The sequence below is a fragment of the Stegodyphus dumicola genome, chromosome 12, assembly GCF_044657685.1.
Source record: "Stegodyphus dumicola isolate Sdum_Otavi_A_Nest chromosome 12, ASM4465768v1".
NCBI lineage: Eukaryota > Metazoa > Arthropoda > Arachnida > Araneae > Eresidae > Stegodyphus > Stegodyphus dumicola.
In genome coordinates this window covers 117,734,698-117,756,936 of record NC_140779.1, presented here as the reverse complement: position 1 = coordinate 117,756,936, position 22,239 = coordinate 117,734,698, and the positions used below count along the sequence as shown (strand labels likewise).

Genomic DNA, 22,239 nt, shown 5'->3' with positions numbered 1-22,239 from the left:
AGGTAAAAATTAAGGTAGATATCCCCGTAATTTACGGTACAAAAACGTATATATTTGATAGTAATTGACCTAAATCTTCCCTATGTTTTCTTTGCATATGCGAATAACTGGTAAAAATTTAATCCGATGTATTCTCCACTTTACTGTGTATAAATGCACATTTTTTGGTAAAAAATTTGCATAAATCTCCAATTACCTTTTCACTGCATTTTTCATAAAATGTACTTATTTTAATCTCATATTTTTTATTTAAATCTATGCAAAAACTTTCTGTATGCTATGATTAAAAGGTAAAATAATTTTTATATCAAATTCTTACATATCTGCCTTTTAGTTATGTACAGCAATATGGAATATATATAACTGGAAAATTTAAATGCACTAGTAAATGAAAAAAAAAAAAAAAAAAAAAAAAAAAAAAAAAAAAAAAAAAAAAAAATTTCTATTAAAAAATTACGTAACACTTAAAGGCTGAAAATGACTTTTAATATTTCATTTCAAAGTGACTACAAAATATGCAATAAATTTAGTAAACATCAATTCTGTGTTTTAAATCAATTAATGCCATCGTTCATTTGCATTTTTGTTTACTAAATTCATCATTACTAAATAACACTTTAAATAAATTATTTGCTTTTCTGAAGGACATTTCTTATGCCATGTAAATGAATGATAGCATTAATTGATCTAAAACATAGAACTCAGGTTTACAAAATTTATTGCATATTTTGTAGTCACTTTGAAATGAAATATTAAAAGTGATTTTCAGCCTTTTAGTGTTATGTAATTTTTGAATAGAAATTTTTTTTGCATTTAAATTTTCCAGTTATATATATTCCATATTGCTGTACATACCTAAAAGGTGGATATGTAAAAATTTGATATTAATTTTATCTTTTAATCATAATATGCAGAACATTTTTGCATAGATTTATATAAAAAATAAGAGATTAAAATAAGCACATTTTACAAAAAATGCAGTAAATAGGTAATTGGAGATTTATGCAAATTTTTTACCAAAAATGTGCACTTATACACAGTAAAGAGGAGAAGACATCGGACTAAATTTTTACCAAAGTCATTCGTATATGCAAGGAAAACATAGGGAAGATTTAGGTCAATTATTATCAAATATATAAGTTTTTGTACCGTAAAATACAGGGAATATCTACGTTAATTTCGATCTAAAGTACAATATAGTTAATTAACAAATTCAGTAAACGAATGTAGCACAAAAGAAAACATCATACGTTTAGATTATTTGAATGAGTGTGCTAAATTTTAAAATTGTTAAATATAGACCAGGAAATTGTAGAAAACTTACCTTTTCCAATAGTTTACCAAGTTGACTTTGTTATTTTCCTTGAAGATGAATGTTTAATGTCACAAATATTTCATTCATATCTTCAGATAATACACAAATCTATACATATTTATTTATTAAAATTCAGTTTATCCCAAACATGTTAAAGAAAATATTAATTTGCATGCAAGTTAATCGAGTAACTTCTGTTTTAATTACACACATAATTATGATATGTAAAAATTTTACATTTATCAGTCAATCTTGCAATGTATTGTAATCTATTATTGTTCTCTTTTTCAGTTTAAAATCTTACAAATATATTAGATCAGTACTAAAAGTTCACCTCTACAAAAGAAATGTTTTATTGAGGTATTTTTAAAAAGTTCCCTTTTACAATGTAACTTAATTTCATAAATAAGTTCATAAAAATATGCAAATTCAAAATTACCTAAATATGTTCTTTATTTTATCTTATATACCAGATAAAATTTTAAAAAGTTAATTTGTTTAGGAATATTTAAGTTTTTAAATATTTATCTCATGACTTTTCTATAACATCATTATAAATGTACATGTTGATGTGGACATACCAATTATTTTTTTTTCATCAAATAGCTTTATGGTATTAAATGATTTAAAAAGAGGCAACTGGACAAAAGAAAGCAATTAGAAGTTGGCTAATTTTTTATTAATTTGTTGTCAAATGCTGTGCATTTTAGATTATGCTCATATGATGACAATGAGTTATTTAAATTATAAAATTATTATGAACATATCCCACATATTAACAAATATAAAATTTCAAGTTGTTTGAAGTATTATGAACTGTAATACTTGCAAAAGAAATACACATGAAATTAATTTAAGAATTAGGTTTATTTTACAGGTATTCAAAAACTGCAATTACTGTTAAACTATAAAAACTAACATTAAATCTGAAGAGCATATTTTTTTCAATAATAAAATTCAACATAGACTTCATGCAGCTTCACCATATTTGTTCTATAGTTCGCTGTCTTTAATATCCTGCTCGATTTTAGTAAAAGTGAATTCTTTGTCACCCAATGTTTTGAGAACAGCTCCTAAACAAGAAAAAGAAAAATCTGTAATAATTTCACACTTCAGATGTTTTCAGTTTTTAAATATAGTTGAAGTATTAAAAGATTCATATAAAATGCACTGAGTATTTCATATTTAAAAATTTACATTTCAGTAATTAAAAATTTAATTTCATACTATCACACAGTAAGCTTCAATTATATACCTTACACAATATGCCTATAATTTCAAGTAAAAAATACTTAAGATTTGTTTAGAACTGCAAGGTTGAGAAAGTCTTTAATGGCTATGTTTGTATTTAAGTACATGAGAAAAAACTTAATTTTGTATTAATTATATTGCATTAGCCTTTTCAATTTTACTCCTACATATAGTAAAGAATATTCGCTTTCTTACAGATAACTTTTTCTTAAATAAAGAGTAAGCAGAAAACTAAGCACAACACTATATACATATAACAGAATACTTCATAAACATATACATGTCACTAACATACGTATATGCATTAACAGGCTATTTTACACATTTCAATAAACCAGAAACCAATACACAATCAAAAGTATTATCAGTAAATTCCTCCAAAATCAGAGCAAAAATCTTTAATTATGATAACAATGGCATCTCAGTTTGCAATATAAAATATTTCAAGTCTACATTCATGTGCATTCTAAGCAAACAAAAAGCTGAATAACAATAAAATTATAAATACCATGAAAAAGTTAAGAGCCACGTAGAATGATAGCAAGACTAAATGAAGTCTTCCTTCAAAAATCAATTTAAATTCAAAAATTTGCCTTCCTGTTTAACATCTCAAAATAGAGTTACTGCTTACACTAACTAAATTTCCTGTCTTGGCAAAATAAAAATTGTCACTTCTGTGTCAGGAAATATTTGCTGCAAACTTTGTATGCAAATAATCCAGTGAAAAAATTTTAATTGTGGCTTGAATATTTTCTTTATTAAATAAATGAAAAATTCCCACATAATATTAATTTATGAGCCACATGAAGCTTTTTACCTCTACCATATCATGCAGCTATTTTAAAATATATACTCTCATATAAAAGCCACAGAATTTTTTTACCAATATTAATAATCAATAATAGTATAAATCATTAATAAATCTTCTAAAAACAGCCCCAAAATTTCTGAATTTGATACCCAAAACATAATTCTACAAAACTGTTAATGTATGCATTTGCTTGCACATACTTAAAATGAATTATACACACAAAAACTTAACATATTAACTTTAATAAATTCTTAATTAGCAGGATGACTCAATTAAGGCAAAATATGAAAGAAATCTACCTGATGGAATAGTTGTAAAAGATATATTTAAAAAAAGCTAATATTGTTTACCTTACACATGGCAGAAATTGAGTAAACTGTATACAGCTGGATTATTTATTAGGAATAGAAGTTAGATCAAAGTACCAAAGTCACACTAGGGCTTTAACCATTTGGGTGCAAAGAAGCATCTCAATTTAAAAAAGCTAATAGAATTTTATAACTTTTAAATCTAGTACAAATATTAGACACATAAACAACACTAAATGCCATTATTTACTTGCATATTTTCCTTCTTTGTGTACTTTACTCTTTAATTTTTCAGGATATGATTTAGAAACAGAGTTATGGTAAAAATGTATACTGGTAAAAAAAATATTGCTGAAACTGATAAGTCCTTTGAATTATATACTATAGTGCAAAGAGGGATGGAATATGTGACTAAATATGATAAATCAGATTACAATAACATTAAACAAATAACATGAAAAACTGAAAAAAGAAATTTTATTTGAAATTATTTTTTAACTCATGGAAAGACAGACAGTATTTCCAACTTATTAAATTCAATTATATTTTACCTTCGTCAAACCAATATTGGTAAGAGAGTTGTATTTAAAATCGGTGCTAAGCTAAAGCTGCTTTCTTGCCTAATTTTATACTATTGAAAATACCGGTAATTGTCAAAGTTATTCGTACTCAATATGCGTAAGATTATTAATGAGCTGCCAAACCGCAGTTAACCATCTAATATACTACATTCAACGTTATTATTTTTCTTTTTGAGTGTCAGGTTTTCATTATTTCTGCCAATATATCTGTAACAGGACATAAAGATTGAGTTAATGTAGAATAGAAAATTACCTTGCAAGTTAGCACCTTTACCTTAGTGGCAGTACTTCATTCTCTAGAAAAAACATTTTAAATTATTATACTTAAACAAAAAATTCATATTTGTTACAGCAAAACATCATTAACACAATAAACCAGAGTTGAATGCAAATCTAGTTTAACTCCATTCTTGAAAACTAGTTTATTACTTTCAATTTAATTAAAAAATAATAAAAAATAAGATACGTATTATGATGACTACCTAGATATCTCGCCTAAACTGGCAATCCTTGTAGGTTATACAGGTTAACCCTAACATAGGTTATAGAGGGCACTAAGATATAGAGTATTAATCCCACACTAGGGACTCTAACATTTGGTAGGAACAGTTTGAAAAGTGAAACAGATATTTATAGTGAACCAATGCAAAACAAAAACAATAGTTCTTTAGGGACAAAGCCCTTTTGGACTAATAAATATGAGTAAATTAACAGCTTTTAGCTATTTTTTCTTCTTGTAAAAAATAGACATACAGAATATTTTTAGAAAATAACAGTACTTTAAGCATGCATTTTCCACATATTTAACACAATAATTCATTCTAGCTCTGTTGCAACGCTGGCAAAGGTACTCCTCTGTTATTAGGACGGGATTCAGAAATGTACAATGGAAATCAGAAACGTACAAATGAAACCTCGAGATACGAGGAAAGTATGAGCAAAATACGAGCATTAATTCGAGTAACGAGCAATGAGCCAGGCTGTTGGTACGGGTGGCGCCATTTCCCTATCCGGCTCAACTCGGGGAATCCCTTCGACAGATCACTCAGTGTTCTTTTATATACGTGTTTGTGCACTTGTAAGTTAATTGTTTTGACATTTAACGTGAAAATAATTATTTCAAGATGCCTCGCAAGAAATTGTTGCCTCAGATAGTGCTGCAAAGAAAAATAAGGAGGCCATGGCCATCAATATCAAGAAAGAAATTATAGATAAACATAAGCATGGTGACGGAATTGGCGAAGACTTGCGGCCTTTCAACATCGAAAATCTATACTATTCTGAAGAAGCAGGAAGAAATTAAGAAACCTGATGTAGCCAAAGGAATTATTGTTTCTTCCAAGCACCATAAAAGTACTCCTAGATGTTGAGAAGCTGTTGTTGGTGTGGATTAATGAGAAGGAGTTAAAATGTTGGTAACAAAGTTAAACTATTGTTATACTATATTTACCAGTGTTATTTATTAGGAAAAATTGACTTGATATTAAAATGTTGATATTTTTTGGGGTGTGGAACGGGTTAACTGAATTTCCATTATTTTCAATGGGGAAGCTTGTTTCTAGATACAAGAAATTCGCTATACCAGTTGAATGCTGGAACGAATTAAACTCGTATCTCAGGGTTCCACCGTAGATATGTAAGCATGTGTATATGCATGTATGTGCATATATGTGTATAAGTATACACATACATACATAAAGAAAATATACATGCACACACGAGCACCTACATTTAAAAATGCATGCATATAAACACACATTTCTGAATCTGGTCCTGATAACAGAAGAATACCTACATGAATCATAGGATTTACATTAATCAGTTTTATTAGAATTCTTAAATGCAGAGGATTTACATTAATCAGTTTTATTAGAATTTTTAAATGCAGAGGATTTACATTAATCAAGTTTTATTAGAATTTTTAAATGCAGAGGATTTACATTAATCAAGTTTTATTAGAATTTTTAAATGCAGAGGATTTACATTAATCAAGTTTTATTAGAATTTTTAAATGCAGAGGATTTACATTAATCAGTTTTATTAGAATTTTTAAATGCAGAGGATTTACATTAATCAGTTTTATTAGAATTCTTAAATGAAATCTTCACTATCCGAAAATTCAGTTTCATTTCCAGCTGAAACTGTATCAGGACAATCTCATTTATATTATTTCCCTCTAACAACTGAACATTTTGAAAACCTTTTCTATTCCATGGAAAACTAATGCTACATTAAACATACATTTTCTAAATCTGAAAATTTTAAGTTAGCTTAGAAACTGTAATCATTCTTAACCCTCCAGCCGGCAAGGCCGTATATATGCGTTCGAAAATAATGGCTCTCATAGCGGCAAGGCAGCATATATGCGTCCAAATATTTTGGTCCTCATGGCGGCAAGGCAGCATATATACGTAAACTTAAATTTTGGCACGAAACGGCAAAGCAGCATATATACGGCCTGTCTCAGAGTGCCCTCCCCTCTCTGCTCTTAATGTAAACTGACAGGTGATAATTTTTCTCTGCGGGAGGTAATTGAGGAGAGGAAACTATCTATTTGCTAGGGGCAAATGGGTTTTATCGTTAGGTTTTGAATAACAGCTCGGAATAAATAGCTCGTTCAAAACTTCCAGCTGTTCTGTGCTTATACCAGCTATAGTAAACTTAAATGTTTATGTTCGTAAAGAGAATTTTCATTTTCCAGCCTAATTATTCTCCAAATTTTAGATGCAGTTTGGCAAAATGTAATTGGAATTAAAATTAAAATTGCAAGAAACTGCAACAATATTTTGAAATATGTGATTTCAATTATATTGCAATTGTAATTAGCTTCGCAATTACAATTAGAAAGTAAGTACTTTTTAAATGCAACAATAATGTATGCAATTGCATTTTAATTCTCAAGTCTTACAATTACAATGCAATGATAATCACAAACATTATAATTATATAATCTAATTACAATTACAAATTTTATTTTATTGCATCTAATCACAACTAAGGTAATATTAGCTAATTACAACGTAATTTTAACTGCAATTGCAGTAGGTAATTATAACTACGTAATTATGAAAGTAATTGTCTCTGATAATTAGAATTACTTAACATAGTGAAATTATGATCATAATTGTAATTCTAAGTGTAGTATGCAATTGTAATAAAATTATGCAATTACTAAGTAGTTATAGTTAAAAAGTAGCTGTTTTTTTAATTACAATTTACGTAATTTCATTTAAATTACAATTGCTCAATATTTGTGAAATCCAATTTCATATTCAATGCAACTGCAATCATATAATCTAATTACAATTACACTGTCATTGTAACTCCAGTAAGTAATTATAATAATGTAATTAGGATAGCAATTGTTTCTGATAAAAGCAGTTACGTAGCCCAGGAAAATAATGATCTTAATTGCAAATGTAATTGCAGAATGCAATTGAAAACACATAGTAATTTGAATAATATTATGTAATTATCTTGTAATTACAATGTAACAATTTTTAATTACATATACAATTTACTCAAATGCATTTTAATTATAATTGCATTTTAATTGTGAAATCTAATTGAATAAACAGTATAACTGTAATTATATAATCTAATAAAAATTACAATGTAATTGTAATGACCTCTTAATTAAAATGATTGTAACTATTTAATCAGAAAAACAACTGCCCCTTATAATTTCAGTGACATAGGCTAAGGAAATCGTGATAATATTTGAAAATTATAGTCAATAATATTATATTCGAAATGTTTCTGCATTTTAGATAATGAGTTTTTAAATAATACAACGGGATAATCACCTATAAGAAAAATATTAATATTTTCTGTCATGTCTTCTGAATCATCTTACATATATTGTAGTTTGTGGTACCAGCATAAATAGGAGTTTATTTAAAGGAAATATTTTATATAGACCGAAATGCACATAACGTTAGTAGGCAAATATGTATGTTTATGATCTTCGATATACATGTGAACTTAAATTACAAAATTAAGGGAAAGCAAGCAAAGAGTTTATGCCAGTGCAAAGGGATGTTTTCGCAAAGGATTTGTTACGGGACGCTTGTCTTGTTTACATTACACAAGAAATAAATCATAAAAATTACATTTATCCTCTTCTTTTCAGAAAGGAGATTATCAAGGGCTAAACTAAGTCTCATAATTTTATTCAACCTATTGCTTTAGCTGGTAAAAAAGGATTCTGATCAGCAATCAGTATGCTTAATTGCTGTGTGTATTAGACATTTTACTAAATCCATTTATTATGAATTACCGCTCAGACAGTAAAGCGGTTCGTGACTCTGGTTGCCGTACCGAAGAGCCTGGGTTCGAATCCCGGATAGGGCATGAATGTAATTTGTTCGTCCTCTTCATAGGTGGCAACGGTGGCCCACGTATTAGTTCCCTCCTTAATAACATGACCGGCCTTTATAGTGATCAATGTCTATAAACGGCTACTACCTGCCATTGGAAAAAAAAAAATTACGAATTGGTCTTTTATTCAACATAACACACATTTTCCATAAATAGTTAAAATGCATTATTCAGTTACAAGTGAAAGTACTTGCATGAACTATTTTCCATCATTGTTTCACGTAAGAACAAATAAAAGTACAATTTTCTTATGCACCTGTGATTGTCATATTATTTAGATTACGGTAAAGACTGCAAAGATGCTTCTGTGGAGGACTTTCTAAGGGAAACTGGCTCATGTTCACATCACCCGTTAATAAAAGCAGGAAAAAATCTTTATTTAATTGAATGCAACGAAACGTTTAAGAAGAACGATGTACTCATAGAGAACTTTCTAAAATAAAATGATTTGTATTCATGTTACACATAAGGAAATCCGCGGAGCTATCTAAACATTTAGATTGTTTGGCAAAATAGGCATCCGATTTGAACTAGTAGTATTCAAAAGACGACTTATTACTCTGCTGAGCGAAAAATCTAATTGCTTTTGAAGTTACATTGTAATTCGAACAATCGTATTACAATTATTATTTTTTCCCGAATGGCAGATTGGGAACAGTTACAGTGCAACACAGTCCATTAGTCTATACAAGGCCAGAAGTTGCAGTCACTTTATTATGGAGGCATCTAATATGTGGGCCACCATCGCCTCCTATGAAAGGACGAAGAGTTAAAGCCATGCCTTCTCCGGGATTCGAACCCAGGCCCTTCGGTATCGCACTCAGGGTTCCCTAACCACTATACCATCTGGGCGGCACAATTACAATTATAACTGCATTAGTTGTAGTTTTAACTACAAAGTAACTACAATGAATTACCAGCTTTTCTCAGTCAATAACAGATAGCTTAAACTTTAAAGATAAATGGAAAGTCTTATAATTTGTCAAATGGCAATATTCTAAGAAAGTGTAGTCTCCAGGATGGTCGAAGTTTAATTACAGTCTTACATTTCGCATACTCGCAGCACTTGCCCAAAGGCTGTTCCAAGATTATTTCTGTTCACCTCATCCATTGATTTTGGAGACAGAATCATGTCTAGAGACATTTTTTTCTGAGGACAGTATTTTATATAATAGAAAAAAAAAATAATAATAATAATGCGTCTCCCTCAAGGTGCAGGAAACAACGAGTACTGATAAATTTAATTGAAATTACAAATATAATTCTAGTTAATACAAATAAAATGTTACTTTAACGGTTAGAATTACATTATAGTTCTAATGGCAAAAATATCAAATGAGTGTTATAGATTAGTATACTTTTACTTATCACAATATTAAACTTTTAATACCGTTTTATTTTATTTAGCTTATCACAATATTGAGCTTTTTAATACCGTCGGTACTGAAAAAATGTTTTACTACTGTCATGAAATGTATATTCGATAATAGTTTCTCATTGATGTTTTTCTTATATATTTTTCTGCATAATTCATAAATGTTTGCAATAGAAATAATTCTGAGGCTTTTATAATACATCTAAATTTTCAAGAAATAAAGTTCCATTAAGGTTTACTTGAAGGAGACTCTCAGTGCAAGCACCCGAAAAGAAGTTATGCTACATTTACATATTATGAAATGGTTGAATGTACAGTATTTACTTGTAACAGCGGTGCTCAATATATTGCGTTTTCTGAAAGAATGCATATGTTGCCTAAAATCGAATTTAAATCACTATAATCAGAATAATTAGCTAAAGTATTAAATTGTAATTTTTACAGCATCAATCGAATTAGTCGATTTTATTGAAGATAAAAATGTGTTGATATTGACAAGCTATATTAGTTTTTGTACTATAATGAATGCTAGCTAGTAGCTATATGAATATAATGAATGCACTATAAAGAATGCTACCTAGTAGCTACTCTAGCTAATAGCTAGAGTAAAACTCAGGATATGGTAACATTAAATAAATAAATAAATAAAATTTAAAAAAAAAAGAAGCAGAAAATGAAAGCGAAAAGGAACTGAATACATTCGGAAAGAGAAGACTTACTATGGTGAAACATTAGAAACGTGTAGACAAAGTGTTAATACTATATGTGAGAAAATACTAAGGACAAATTGAAATACATCATATATGATGTATTTCAATTTGGTTTTGTACGTTTGGTGCTTTCTATATTATTTGTATCAATATTAATATAAGTACCGAAAAATACTTAAAAAATAGGTATTTTCGAAAATTTAAAGGAACAAAATTGCAGTCTGAAAATTTATAGCAGCGGAACTTTTGAAGTAATTTGATGTCTTCTGAAGGTCGCCATGAACATAACAATTTATAACTGTCAGCTTTTACAACTAGGAATCAGATAAACTCTATTGTTTGGTAAACCGGACTGTCTAGTAATGTTTTCTGTACTGTCTAGTTTCCGGGAATGGCGATGTATGCAAGCTTTTTCCCTCTTTCTGCCCTCAGAATAAACAGCCCATAGGGGAATTCTGAAAAATATATATCTCTTTCATATATGTACTCATACCCTGATATTCACAATAGTGTTTCTTTATTTAGATAGCTTTGAGCATGCAAATTCAGTAAAAATCAGAAAACAAGTACTGTCTGTCTACGGTAAGAACAGCTCTCGCCAGTTTGTCTGCGGCTGTCTGTTGCCGTAGAAACGAGCCGTGACCCATTTTTCGTAGGGGTGTCTTGAAGATTTACTTCTCAGTTTGCCACCTTGGCATATTTAAAGATGATTTGGCGATATTCACATTTTGTTTTAGTTTCAAGTAAAATGCTCGTTGACCCTTTGCGTCGACCCCAACATTCAATTTCCGAAAATGAAAATTGATGGCGTAAATAAAGTTTTTGCAGTTAAGAAACGGTCTTTGATTTTGCCGTGTGAGGTACAAGTCACTGAATTTGCCATCCTTCTAGATGTACAATGAGTAAAAATATATCAAAATAACTTGTAGGGAAATCCGTGCTTATTTTTGAAGAAAAATGCTCTCAATAAATACTTTTTGTGAACATTTCTTCTTTTCCCATACCTTCGAACTAAACCAAAAGGTGGTCAATTTAATGACGAAAGGAAGCGAAGGTAAATTAAAATCAAAACTGTTTTTTACTTAATTACCAGTGGTTTGGGTTGGTTTATATGATTACAGAAAGCCTCCAGGGTTAAATGCCTAAGAGGAGGGATGCCTTCGTGGAGGGCTTGCTAAGGAAAACTGCCTCGTATACACGTTACACATGGGGAAAACACCCATGCAGCCAGCCCGTTCACGGGATTCAAACCTGAGACCGAACTACAAGTGTTCAGTGACTTTACCGATCGGCCGCTGCTGGGCCTCTTAATTACCAGCGCCCATTTATGCATCATGCTGCTTTTTATAGACACTGTAATAGCTTGTAACATAATAAAATGTTAAAATCAGAACAAAATTATATTAGGTTTCTTAAATTATTCAGTTACCTATTTTATATTTAAAATTATACGAAATTTATATAATTATACAAAATTTGGCTTTTATAACTGCAGTGAGCATTGTTGCATTAATATAATTTTGTATTAATATTTTCATAATAAAACAAAACTTATTTAATTTCAATTAAAGATTAAAAATTATTTTTTAAGCAAATTATACCATGGCTTGTGGGTCCCCAAGAACACAGTAATGGGAAATGAAGCAACCATTCAGTGTTCTTTATTATCCACAGGGGGGGTTTCGCCTCTGCCGAAGGCTCATTGTTGCCCACTTTTGGTAATCTTTCATTTACATAGTGGCAAAGAAAATATTGAACCTAGAAATATCCTCACAACTTGACAAAGCTATCAGATGAAGAAGAGGGATGCCTTCGTGGAGGACTTTTATAGAGGTATAAAATCTGAAAAGTCATCCGAGTCACTGTCGCAAGATTCCGTTTCTTCTGAATCAGAATCGCTGCTGCCAGTTTGAATTATTAATCCATCCACTATCTCTTCTAAAAGTTCGTCCTTGTCCCAATAATAATTTTCAAGTTTTTCTACGTGGTTGCAGTGCGCCTGCCATTCTTGAGAAGTGACTTCATCCAAAGCTTTTTGTGTTAAATTTTTCAAATTTTCCAAGCTTAAGTCCCCAGTCACATTCCTTTCCCTGATCAGTCTTTTAACTGATGACCAAACGTATTCAATTGCGTTTAGATCACAGTGGTAAGGAGGGAGAAGCACAACATGATGCCCATTTTCCTTTATGATGTTGTCAATTTTATATATTACTTTTTTAGGACGATTGCATTCTATTAAGCTGAACAGTTCTGCTTTTCGCATTTTGGGATCGCAGCATATCGTCTTCTTCATCAGCCAATTTACCATTGTTTGCTTTGTAGCATATTTCGTGGGTGTCGGATCTTCAATTTTTGTGTGATACGGGGCATTATCCATGCATACCACACTTTGAGGTCGTAAATTTGGAAGAAGCTTTTCCAACACCCATTTTTCAAAATTTCCATATTTCATTTGCCCATGGTAATCCCCGCTTTGAGCTGATGCTTTATAAATAAGTTGGGCACCTGGATTTATTCCAGCATGGACAACAATCAGTCTATTTTTGGAACTGACATTTATCTGTGCGCCCAAAACCGTATCATGCTGCAAACATTTCTTAAAAGTTAAATTGCTGTCAATCCATGTTTCATCGTTGTAAACGATGTGGCGTCCACTTGCTCCGAGTTTCCTCATTTCGCGTAAATAATTGTTCCTCCAAAATACAATGCGAGGTCTTTCGATAAGAATTTTTCTTTTGTTAACACATTTCTTCCAGCGAAAATTCATCGAACGCAAAACTTTGCACAATGAGTCTTTTTGCCACGGGAAGTCTATTTTTTGCCTCAAGACAGGCAATAATTTCCGCACAGATGGCACTTTCTTTTCTTTGATGTAAAAGTCTTGTATAGTCTGCCGTATAACGCATTTGTCAAAATCGTCAATTTCGCACTTATGATTAGCAGGGCTTTTACGTTTCTTTCCAGGCGTATTTAGAAGTTGATCTTCCCCCATTGTTGATACTTCGCGCTTAATTTTTTTAATTGTATACTCCGATACTCCAGTAGCTTGCGACGTTCTCTTCAAAACTTGAGGAAGAGGAACTACTAAAGAGTTCGCCGAAGCTTCAGAAGCGCAAAATTCTGCGACATTGTACACGATTTGACGTGCCTGAGACTTTAAAGGTTGACCTTTCTTAAACTGGAAGGGCATTTTAAAAAATTGGCGATTAACAAAGCACTATGAAAATCAAGCTAAATAGAAGCAAATTTGAACAAATACCAGTACAAAAGATATAACAACGAGAATAAAAATAGCTAATAATAATAATATAAGGCTTAAGAAAAGATGCGTGCAGCTGGAATGAAACCAAGAAGACGAATGATAAACTCTTTTCCCTTCAGCCAACAGTCGCCAAAAATAAAATAACAATAAAGCAACCCTTGGTTCGTCCCTATTTGAAATATACTAGCCCTGTTGCTATAGCGACCACCACCCGCCAGACACCGTGGCGGGAGGTGTTCTTACCCTAGACAGACAGTACCATACTTATAACAAAGCAGGTTATCTCAGTAAATGAAGGGAATTAAGTACCGGCGATGGCAAGATTTTCCCATGGTTTGAAGACTAAGTAATTTATTCCTTTCAGAAAATTTTCTCGGAAAGCAAATCATCACTTACGAATAGAAGAATGTTCTAAGAACTACGGGATAAATTTATAATGGGAATAAAAGAATGAAAGAAATCGGAAACTCTTTTCTAGTAATCATTTTACTCCTCGAAAGTTGGTTTTAGTATCACCTTTTTAAGGAAATGGCACATGAAATGGATTTCAGAAACTGAATCTCGAAATCATCAATGACTATCCAATATTCTGCATTTGTAAATATTTATTTAATTTGCATTTCAACCAAATGTTGAAAACAAAGCGGAAAAAAATCTCCTTACGAAAGGAAAAAAAAAAGAAAAAAAAGATTCCCATTCTTTTACAGTGATATTCCATTAAATTATATCAGAAAACTGTTGGATGCAATAAATACTAATTTCAGACATGTTGCCTGTTTATGTTGTTAACTCTCTTTTGCAACTGAACACTGGTAGTTTTGCTTAAGTTTGAATTCCGGCGAATGCATTCGTTGCTTGGTATTTTGGTGAATTTTAGGTTGAATATACCAAACCAGTTTCCCTGAAAAAGTCATTTACAAACGCATCCTTTTCCTCAAGCAGGTGCCCATCGTGTGTGCTGCCTGACGAATGTGCAAGAATTTTCTTCATTTACACAGCTTTCATAATCACATATTACCCACCAGCGGCCGACCGATAAAGACGCTGAACACTGGTAGTTCGGTCCGAGGTTCGAATCCCGCGAACGGGCTGGCTGCATGGTCGTTTTCGTGGTTTTCCCCATGTGTAACGTATTATACGAGCCAGTTTCCCTTATAAAGTCCTCCACGAAGGCATCCCTCCATTTAGGCAGATAACCCTCGTGTGCTTTGCCTTGAATAGTACCATACCAATAATACCATAATCTCATATTATATTATTAAACATTTTTAATTTGCAAAACTATTATGGAAAACTCAATGACATATTTATTTAGATTAATAAAAAGATAAAAATTCAATGCGTCATCGGCATCATTTTGTTAGTAATATCATTATATAATCTATTGCACTTTTTTTTTTTAGTGTACTGGGGAATTAAAGAAAATTTCTCAAAAGTATCATCATGTTTTCGTCAACTGATATATAGTGTTAAATTATTATATTAAATTTCAGTTTATTATAGCAGAAATCGTAAATAACTGCATTATGTATAGCTCTTGCTTCACTGAGCTTTCGGAAGTTAATCTGCGTCCATCCGCATAATCGAGAAGCAGGTCGATTTGTTTCTCAGTGGGAGTCTCGCTGTGGGATCTTAATTCTATTGACCGATGTTCTATAAATTTAAAATATTTATTCCTGCCTAAATTCTGTAGCACTCTACATTCTAAAACTTTTGCCGTTGTCAAGTGCCAAATTCTTAGAATTTCGCCATCCCTAAATTTTCTTGTTCGATGCCTCTTTAAATTCTAAGAATTTTTCAGCCATTAATCTGCCTCCTGGCCAGACGCGTTTTTCGATGCCCCGTATGTCACTGAAAAAGGTTGAAAAATCGGAATTTTAAAAGCAAACTTCATACTTTTCATCAAATAAATTTTATCGATTAGCAGTGCTATGGAAGCATTAAAACATTTATGTAATAAATACACAAATACTTCAGAAACATTTTTTTTCTCTCTACTGAAGAAAGGCCTGTCTCTGACTACCTGCGAATTTGATTAAGTTTTATTCAAAATCTACGTCAAAGCGTTTCTTTTTGGCCTAATATTAAATTTTACATTGGCATGTTCCTATCCCTGCTTGATGTTGACAAGATTTATTCAAAACTTACTGTTCTTATTTTTTATTTTAAAACAAACAATTTAAATGGAAATCCTCAGCTTGCTTTTGTTTATTTAAATAATAACATTTGATAATGTGAATTGAGATCTCTAAGTAATTTGCGCATTTGAACCCAAAAAAAATGTTAAACACCAATTTTGAAGCTTTTGTTTTGGTTTGCTTTATTTTTCCTTCAAAGCACGTGAGAGCTATCTGCCTAAAGGGAGGAATGCCTCCGTGGAGAACAATCTAAGAAAATCTTACTCGCGCCCACATTATGCACGGAGAAAACCACAAAAATTCCACTTTGAAAGGTAAAAGTGTCTAATTTTTTAGAGCAAGATTTTCCTAACAATGAATTTTAGCAATTTAATACAAGTGCTATATTTAATTAAGAATTAAAACAATGTTCTTTTGTGATTTACGTAAGGTAACTCTTTCTGTCAAAAATAATCATATGAAAATGCACCGAATTTCAGTACCATGTAATTTAGTTCGGAAACTGAGAGGTATCTGTGACATCTTGTCTATATGTAGAAAATTTTTAATAAGGTTATTATGACTGAAATTTATTTCAAAAGATTCAATATTTCATAACTTCTATCAACCAATAAATGCGATAAAGGTAAAGTCCCCTTTTATAAATATGAAACAAGATAAACGAAATAAATTTGTGGTAAAATGAATTACAAACATTATGTCGAAATGACTGACACTGAGCATGTGTTTGTTATTTTAATAGTAATTTAATTATCAATTGCATGTAGCTTTCAATAGGAATTAGGTATTTTAAGTCTCTTATAAATTTTTTCTTAGCGTTAAAGCTCGATAACATGAATCAAAAGCAGAAAATTAGTTAAACTACACTGTCTCACTAGTCGTAAGATTATATTACTGAAATATGCATATAAAAACAAACTGGTTGATCTTTACAATATGATAACTGGTAGTTTGGCGACATTTTGGAGGCGATAAAGGTTACTACCTGGGACTTTGGTAATAATGTGAGCAGTGCTCAGTTCCGATTACGCATTATTTTGTGTGGGGGAAATGAGAGATCATGGGATATGTCATGTGATATTAATGGACGAATTACGGTTCTTTAATCGGAAAAGGGGGGAATTTGGACAAGTATCTGTGGATGTATATTATTTTGTATTAAGCTTCATTGTGTGTTGTGTGAAGTAGGGTTGAATAATTTTGGGATTGTATGGCGCTGTCTAAAGTGAATTGTAGATGTGATAAAGAGAATTTTTTTTTTTATCAAATTCGGAAAAAAAATCGTTGAGAGTAATTTTATTGAATCCATAATAAAAGTGTATCCACCATGTAAGGAAGATTCGGAAGAAGATTAGGTTAGTTAGACTTTGTTAAGAATGTGAGTAGTATTCAGTTCTGATTACGCATTATTTTGTGTGAGGGAAATGAGAGATCATGGGATATGTCATGTGATATTAATGGACGAATTACTGTTCTTTAATCGGGAAAAATCTGGGAATTTTGTATTTGGCTTTATTCTGTGTTGTGTGAAATAGTGTTTGTGAATTTTTGGATCCCATGGCCGTAAGTAAAGTGAATTCGAAATGGGTATTTAGTGGTATTGAAAAGGATAGTAAAAAATGTTTTTTTTAAGGTTGTGCGAGAGAGAAATAAAGGTGTTTTATTATGTTATTTATTTTACCTGGTATCTTGCTTTGAAAGATAAGTATGATTTTAAAGATTCTGATACAGAAGGAAGAAAAGTGTATCCGCCACGTAATCAAGATTCTGAAGGAGATTAGGTAAGTTAGTATTTTTAATTACTTGAGGATATTATTTTTATGCATTGTTGTAAATGTAAGGTGGAAAGGAATTTGGTATTATTGGGAAAATTGTTATTAGCAATGATTTAGTTTAAAGTAATTAGGATTGTAAGGTAATTTTTATTAATTTAATGTATGTGCTCATTTACATTTTAAGTAGTGTTTTTGAATTTAATTATATTTTAATGAAATGATAGTTATTTTGTGAATTTTATGCTTGTAGGAATTTGGTATACGTTTAAGTTGAAATAAACGTGCATGGAAATAATTTAAATATTTGATACTAAATATTTGTAATGCTTCATGTATGAATTCGGTGGTGACGTGTATAATGTAATAAATGATTTAGAGGTAAAAGTTTTTGGATATTTTATTTATTTTATATGTGGAAATGTTCATATTTGGAAAGGGTAAATACTTTTTCGCGATCATGTAATTTCATATACGTTCTTTTTACCGGGTTTAAAGATTGAGAAAATTGTCATGTATTTTCGTGAAATTTTTTTAATTTATGAGAAAAAAGCAGTGTACATGGATATAGTGAAGAGTGTGCGCAACGCCATTTTTGTTCAATTCTGGGATGTTTTTTTAAGTAACAATAAGTCGACGTGTACATGGTTCAGTGATATTTTAATGAAATGATAGTTATTTTGTGAATTTTATGCTTGTAGGAATTTGGTATACATTTAAGTTGAAATAAACATGCATGGAAATAATATAAATATTTGATACTAAATATTTGTAATGCTTCATGTACGAATTCGTTGGTGACGTGTATAATGTAATAGATGATTTAGAGGTAAAAGTTTTTGGATATTTTATATGTGGAAATGTTCATATTTGTAAAGGGTAAATACTTTTTCGCGATCATGTAATTTCATATATGTTCTTTTTACCGGGTTTAAAGATTGAGAAAATTGTCATGTATTTTTGTGAAATTTTTCTGATTTATGAGAAAAAAGCAGTGTACATGGATATAGTGAAGAGTGTGCGCAATGCCGTTTTTGTGCAATTCTGGGATGTTTTTTTAAGTAAAAATAAGTCGGCGTGTACATGGTTTATGTGTATGTGTTATTTTAAAAATGCGTAAGGAGGATGGTATTGTGCACTTTTTCCCAATTTTGCAGTGAATATTTGTCATGATTAAGCAGTTTTGTTTGATAAAATTTCTTGCATAACTGTAATTCGGCTAGTAGATTGTTGGAAGAAGTGTTCAGTAGATAAAAAGAAAAGAAACATGTCTTTACTTTGTGAAGACAAAATGGTGGCGGGGAAAAAAAATAGAGGGTTGCTGTAGGAGAGTTGGTTGCCAAATTTTCGCCAAAAAATCGCCAAGTTACCATAATGTGAAGATCAACCAACAAATTAACATTCTATAAACGTACATTAAAATACCGAAACGCAATAAAAATCAATAACATTTATACTTAAAAAGCAACAAAGCCGGGCTCATGTGAATCACTAGAAGAGGCGCCAAATTGGCCATACGAATTCGAAAATTACTTTAATTATTAGGGAAAATATGCTTCGTCAAACTTAAATCAATAAAACAAACCAAAAAAATTGCAAGAAAACCTGGAAATTAATGCAATATGCATTTCAGTGTTATTTCTTATTTATCAAAAACGAATTTTTTAAAGTTTTCATTTGAAAATTATAAATAATTGGCTACATTATTTCTCTGAATTTATAAAACTACGATTAAAAAGTACTTTAAGAATTATGGTATAATTATGCTATAAGAATTATGACATTTTGATTTAATACAATTACTTTTGCTTAATACAAGTGTAGCTATTTTTCTATTTATATGGACGCGCATTGACCTTTCTGCCTCAGGTGAAAAAATATCTTGGCACGGCTCTGATAAGCAATTAAGATTAGTAATATGCATAAAATTAGTAACAAGGCAATACAAAACTTCCTTTTCTGTTTTGGATTTCCAGAAAAAAATATCTTTTTTCGTCTAACCAAAGCATGGACACAAAACGTGTTCCTTCCTCCGTAAGGGTAAAAGCAGCCCATCTACTTAATCGCCTCTAGGCAGTAATCAAAGGACAGTAGGAAACCATCACTTAAGTGAAACGACTTGTTGATCGCCCTACAAGGAGGGGGAAAGAAAATCTATCAAAGGCCGTTTTCAGGACAATTTTGGTTCACTCTAAATGAAAAAAAAATTGTAAACATGGTTAATTTTTACAGCAGTTTTCGAGACGTAAATAGATTTGAATGCGAGCCGCCCGGTGGGTTAAATAAGTTTGATTTATGCAGATGTTAGATCAATAAAATTACTTTCCTGTGAAAAAGTAATATGGCATTGAACAACACGATTTTACACATCAAGATATACTGAGTGAAAATTCCTGAAATGTTTTATTTCTTGGTATCTCTGCAAGAATTGTATAAATAAGACTACCTCCCTTTTTTAAAAAAAAATGTTTAGTAAATACTATGAAGAAAATTGGTTACATTATTTACAGTTCATAATTAATAGAAAATAAATCATTTCTTAGCTTATCAGAATTTATTTGTATCACATTCTTAAAGAGTACTAATTTAAACAAACATACCATTATGATTTCAATAACTATGAAATAGAAAATCCAAATCTGCATCTTTGATGGTCTAGTAGATTGGACGTCTCGTTTACTACAATTCAGCAGGGTGCTGACTCCTCAGACTGTAATATATATATAATTAATTTACAAGGGAAAAAGCAACAAAAATATAAACAATTTCTTGGTTTTATATAAGCATTTCAACACATTTACAATTTAAATTTTTTTTAACTATCTAGTTATATCAAAACACATGATTTAGTAAAATATAATTCAAATAATTTAAGGCATTTCAGATCAAATACTAATTTTTCAATAAATTTTTTCATGCAAGTCTAATAATCAACATAACTATCAAGTTTTGACTTCAAAAATTATGTTTAGAGAAACTTGAAGCTGCAGTAAATAGTAATAAATTTATTCAAAACTGAAAGTAAAGCATTCTTACTTTATTTTCTTTAACTATGGCAGATCTTTTAAAACAACAAGATCAAACAAACAAAAAAGAAATGCATTCATGAAAGGACTTAGGACTTATTTATTATTCATGAAAGGTTAGGGGATGTTTCCATAACCGGCACTTGGCGAAATTGCGGATTTGTTTACATCGGAAGTGAGCGTACGTGCGCCAGAATATGGTAACCCTGATAATTGTTACTGATATATTTCAGTAATTACAAGTGCATAAATATTCAGTATATATATATAAAAAAATTAACACAGATTTGGAACAAAGTACCTGTGTTTCTATAGCATAAAATTTCCTTTTTTAATAACACAATATCTTTGAGTTAAAGATTATATATTAAAGCAAATTTATAAAACTAAATTCAAAAATAAGAAATTAAATTATTTTTAGGGAAAACACTAAGCAAATAAAAAATTTTGAATTTCATAAATAAATGAAAGTTACACGCTTTATTTTTTGGCATAAGGTAGATAACATTTCCATAACAGATTTCTGAACAATTAGTCATGTTAATATTGCCTTTCTTTTTCCATTAAAAGCTATTTCCTGCTTAATTACGGTATGCTTTAAGATAAATATTAAAACGTTTGAGTAAAAATAATATAACTATAAAAAGGTGAGACACATACAAAAAGCAGTGACACAAACAGTAAGAAACACTAGTGCAAAATTTAACAGTACCAAATCCTAAAAATGAATCATTAGGCACGTACACAAAAGAACAACACATGGAAAATCACATTTTCTACACAGACGCTATTTATAAAATTTTATAAAGGTTAAGAAAGTACGAGTATTAAACACTGAAAATATAAAATATTCACTTACTTTCTTCAAATAATTAGTAACTTCGATGGATTCAGTCACAAACGCCAATCCACGAACAAACAGTATTCTTTGCGACTTTACCATTCTTTTCGAACCATTCTTTTCTTGCTGACTTCACAAATATCCCGCCACAACCGGAAGTAGAAAGTGTCTGCTTTGCCATTGGTCAGTGAACAAGAATTGCAACGCTTTTTTTTTCTTTATAATTAAACATATTAAGAAAGCGTCTAAATTAGCATATGAAATAAACTTACTTTTGCATTATATAAATTCATATTCACAGCATCTCTGTATTAAGGTAATAATTAAATTTTTCTACGAAAAATAGAAATGTCTGTGTATGCGCATGCTCAGTGTATAATCGTAAATCCGGTTAATTTTTAAAAGTTAGCGTAAAATTAACTATGCAAATTTTGAGTTCATTTAACTGGACCCTTGTACTTATTCTGTA

At 30.5% G+C, this 22,239-nt stretch overlaps 1 long non-coding RNA gene across 1 annotated transcript; it reads right to left on the bottom strand.

Annotated features, from left to right (window-relative positions):
* Positions 1–2,030: 2,030 nt before the first annotated feature.
* LOC146993739 (uncharacterized) lies at positions 2,031–21,904 on the bottom strand. Its single transcript, XR_015038272.1, has 4 exons — positions 21,789–21,904; positions 20,504–20,613; positions 4,520–4,562; positions 2,031–2,388 (listed from the first exon to the last, which is right to left on the bottom strand). It is a non-coding gene; the product is annotated as an uncharacterized LOC146993739 (long non-coding RNA).
* Positions 21,905–22,239: the final 335 nt, after the last annotated feature.